This window comes from Zonotrichia leucophrys, chromosome 13 (assembly GCF_028769735.1).
Source record: "Zonotrichia leucophrys gambelii isolate GWCS_2022_RI chromosome 13, RI_Zleu_2.0, whole genome shotgun sequence".
In the NCBI taxonomy this organism is placed as follows: Eukaryota; Metazoa; Chordata; class Aves; order Passeriformes; family Passerellidae; genus Zonotrichia; species Zonotrichia leucophrys.
The window spans coordinates 17,328,047-17,332,692 of record NC_088183.1 but is presented as its reverse complement, the minus strand read 5'-3'; positions in this window follow the sequence as shown (position 1 = coordinate 17,332,692).

Below are 4,646 nucleotides of genomic sequence, written 5' to 3'. Positions count from 1 at the left end.
TGTGCCAGGGCAGCAATGTGTGACCCCTCCCAGCCCCTTGCCAGCCCAGCCAGGGCCAGGGCTCCCCCAGCTCCCCCATTTGCAGCTCAGCCCTTCAGCAGCTCCAGGCCACCTCCCCATCCCGCTCTTTACAGCAGCCAGGACCTGCCCTTTGGTTTATTTAAGCACTGACAGTGATTCAAAAGTGTTGGAAGAGCAATTTTTCAGCACTGCCTAAAAATAGCGGGGTGAGATTCCAGAGCTGCCTCCAGCAGCACCGGCCGGCCCAGCTGCCCGGGACAATGGCATTTGTAACCCACGAGTGACAACAGCACAGGCCGAGCTCCAGCTCCCGAAATAACAACTCAGAAAGGGCAAATTGTGGCTTTAATTACAGCCAGACAAAAAGGAGCGTTTCAGAAGAGCATTATCAGAGTATCTGAGCATGCAGGGCCAGCTGGAAAGCGAGTGCAGAATGCAGAGGGAGCGGGACGGCCTCCCCACAGAGACACCCCAAATTCCAGGTGTTCCCAAGGGGGAGAGGCACATGCAGCCAGAGCTTTCAGAAAAGCTGAAGCCTTTGGCACAAGGGAAAAAAACCCTTCAGAGAGCCAGAAGGAGCTGGTGAACCATAACAAGGAGCCTCCAGCCCCACATCAAAACCCAGGAGCACACAGGGATGGGCCCTCTGAACCTCCCCAACGTGCACAGAACAAACTCCATGGGACATCCTGGAGTGACTCTTCTTCTCTCAGTTCCAGATAACCAAGATTGGATCCCTTCTGGGGAAATAGTCATTCCTCACAGAATCCTGCCCAGCTTCCAATCCCAAACCTGCTGGAAGTGCCCAAACATGGCCCCATCAAACTCCCTTCCCAATCCCAGCAGCAATCCCGTGTGCTGGAGGCAGCTGAGGCACCTGGATGGGCCTGGATGCCCACCTGGACAGGGCAGGGAGAACCCACCTGATGCTCTGCATTATTCAGTGTGAAAAATGGCACTTTTGGATAGAGAGCAGCCTGAGTGCACCGGGAACAAAAGCCAGGCTGCAGCAGAGCTGCTTTCTGAATGTGAAGGGACCCAGTGACCTGATCCTGGCAGCTGAAAGGAAGCAAAGTTTCAGCACGTCTCTCTCCAGAGCCCTTGCATGGGTGAGGAGCTGCTGGGAGAATTCCAGGTGCCAGGCACTGAGGTGACCCAGCACAGCCAGCCACAGCTGTGCTGTCACTGAAACGAGCAGGGGAAGAGCCAGGAACCAGCCAAGCTCCACGGGCAAAGAGCAGCTCAAACACAGCTGTGACAGCAGAGCAGAGCTCTGGGCATCTCTCCACAGCAGCCAGGCCTTGCTGCTCCTGCTTCCTCTTGGATTGCACTGCTGGAAAGCAGAAACCAGGCTTGGTGCTGCCAGTAAAGGGTCAACTGAGAAATATCTGGCATTTTATTAAGCAATACACACACACACACACATCCCTGGCTGCACCAAATGGGGAGGCTGCAGGAGCAGTTCTTCTGCTTCCCCTGACTGCAGCAGCTGAAGGGATTATTTTTATATTTTTAATTTAGTGCTGAGCTCATCTTGATGCCTTCACCTACACCAAGAGCTGAACAGTATCACTTTTGTGTTCCTGGGTCACACACAGTGTGAGATTTTGCATCACTTTAATGTCTGCTCCAGCAGAAACCTCCCATGTCCAAAATTTGGGAATCCAGAGAATGGAGAACGAGCCAGGCCGTCCCACCTGCCACAGCTGCAGACCAGAGACTGTGTGAGGCAGAGCACGAGCTTGGCAGTCTCAGCCCCAGGAATAACTGCACAAGCCCCAGTGTGGCAGCAACAGGCCAAGAGCCCCACACCAAACCCTGCTGCTCCCATGGAAGGTGGAGGCTCCGCCTTGGGGAACCTCAGCTAAAAGCCCTGATATTAATGATACCTCTCCCAAACTGCCTGCCCAGCTGTGGGAGCAGGCAGGAGCTCCCTGGGCAGCCAGGGACACACGTGGGTGGCCACAGGAGAAGCCAGAGGTCAGGGCAGGCCCACAGAGCCAGGGCTGGCCCAAGGGGCAGAGTAGAAAAGGCTTCTTAAAAAACCCCTGGGGTTCTGGGGTTGGGATGCTGAGGGCAGGGTGCTGTGCTGCAGGCTGTCCTTCCTCTGCCCCAGGTGTTCAGAGCACCCAGGTAACACTCACAGCCCAGCTGCCTTTGGGCTCTTTCTTGGGTTTCTCCCTCCTTCTGAAGTCACAGTTTCAAGCTCCAGCTTCAAAGAGCAACTGAGTGTGCTGGAGAAAGAGAACATGGAATCACTGAGGTTGGAAAAGCCCTCCCAGAGCATCGAGTCCAAACCGTGCCTGATCCCCTCCTTGTCCCCAGCCCAGAGCTCTCAGTGCCACCTCCAGCCCTTCCTTGGACTTCTCTGAGGACGGGGACTCCAAACCCCCCTGGGCAGCCCCTCCCAATCCCTGAGCCCCCTTTCCATGGGGAAATTCCTGCTGTGCCCACCCTGAGCCTGCCCTGGCCCAGCCTGAGGCCGTTCCCTCTGCTCCTGTCCCTGTTCCCTGGAGCACAGCCCGACCCCCCGGCTGTCCCCTCCTGGCAGGAGCTGTGCAGAGCCACAAGGGCCCCCTGAGCCTCCTTTGCTCCAGGCTGAGCCCCTGCCCAGCTCCCTCAGCCTCTCCTGGGGCTTCAGCCCCTGCCCAGCTCCGTTCCCTGCCCTGGACACGCTCCAGCCCCTCGGTGTCCTTGCTGCAGAGCGGGGCCAGAACTGGGCACAGCCCTCAGGGGCCTCAGCAGGGCCAGCACAGAGAGAAACATCCAGAAACACAAACTGAGCTGTGAAAGAGCTGCCTCCAACCTCCAGCCCTGAAGCTGGCATTGAGCTGAGAGCAAAAAGCAGAGTTTCCTGGACTAGAGAAAATAAACCAGGAGTCTGTACTATATTCTTAAATATGGTTTAATACTCTTCTCCATTTCTGTACATCACAACACCAAGATATCACTGCTTGGGATCTCTCTGCAGAGGCTATATAGTATGCAAAGGCTAGGATCTCCCACCCCCACTGAGTGTGTTTGCATGTGTAAGTGTAATACATATCAGTATATATTGATATACACATCAATATATAATGCAATATATATCACTGAAGAGAACACATTGATTAAAGAAATACAAAAATTTGGCATCATTTCCAAACTTAAATAGTAAAAATAAAAACTACAAAAAGGAGCTGCATACCCTAATGTATCATGTGAAACAACAAGCAGTATATTCAAAAATGTAAATTTACAACCAATTTTTGTGGTCTTGTCATGTCACATTAGACCCATTTACAATGGCAAAATCCAGAACATACTGCTGTGAGGGCCAGGGCTGTGCTCAGCCCTGAGCAGACCCAGCCCCATCTCCTGGGAGATTCCAGCTTGGATGTGGGGATGGCAGCGAAGCCGCCGGCCAGGGCAGGGACCAGGGGACAAATGGTATTGCTCACAAGGACAGGAATTTTGGACCTCAAACAACAATGGGGCAGAAATTTGAAGAGAAGCTCCCTCTGTTCAAGTGAACCAGGACAAGAGGCAAAGGTTTGCAGCTGGAACAGGAGCTGCTCCTGAGGGAAGCACCGGGAGCAACGCTGGGAGAGCCCCAGGGAGGGACAAGACCTGAGCTGTGTCACTGAGCACAGAGCCACTGCTCCATGGGACAGGAGCTGAGCTGTGTCACTGAGCACAGAGCCACTGCTCCATGGGACAGGAGCTGAGCTGTGTCACTGAGCACAGAGCCACGGCTCCATGGGACAGGGGCTGAGCTGTGTCACTGAGCACAGAGCCACTGCTCCATGGGACAGGGCCTGAGCTGTGCCACTGAGCACAGAGCCACTGCTCCATGGGACAGGAGCTGAGCTGTGTCACTGAGCACAGAGCCACTGCTCCATGGGACAGGAGCTGAGCTGTGCCACTGAGCACAGAGCCACTGCTCCATGGGACAGGAGCTGAGCTGTGTCACTGAGCACAGAGCCACTGCTCCATGGGACAGGAGCTGCCCTTGTGTCACTGCTCCCCTGGGACAGGACCTGCCCTTGTGTCACTGCTCCCTGGGAATTTTGGACCTGAGCTGTGTCACTGCTCCATGGGACAGGACAGGAACTGAGTTGTGTCACTGAGCACAGAGCCACTGCTCCATGGGACAGGAGCTGAGCTGTGTCACTGCTCCCTGGGACAGGACCTGAACTCTGCCACTGCTCCCTGGGACAGGACCTGCCCTGTGCCACTGCTCCCCTGGCCTGCACAGCCCCTGAGCCCCAGAGTGTCCCCAGCAGGCTGGACACACCCCAAGGATGAGCTCCCTGGTCTATGCATGCTCTGTGGAACAGGCAGGACACCGAGCCTGGCAGGCTGGACCATCCAGAGGAGATCCTCTGCCTCCTGCAGGGCACATCCCCACAGGACAGACACTGCTGGGAGCTGGGTGTTCCCAGGGCTGTGCCAGTGCTCCACGGATCAGAGTCAAATATTCCACACTCCCAGCACTAACTCAGCCTTCACTCCACTGACTCAGTATTCCTGTCAAACACCCACTTCCATTTAAGACCTGTGGGCTCAAATTCACATAATCAAGGAAACCTTACGCAGTCCTAAAGCAAAAAGAAAAACTTACTGAGGAACAAAAAGCCAAGTGT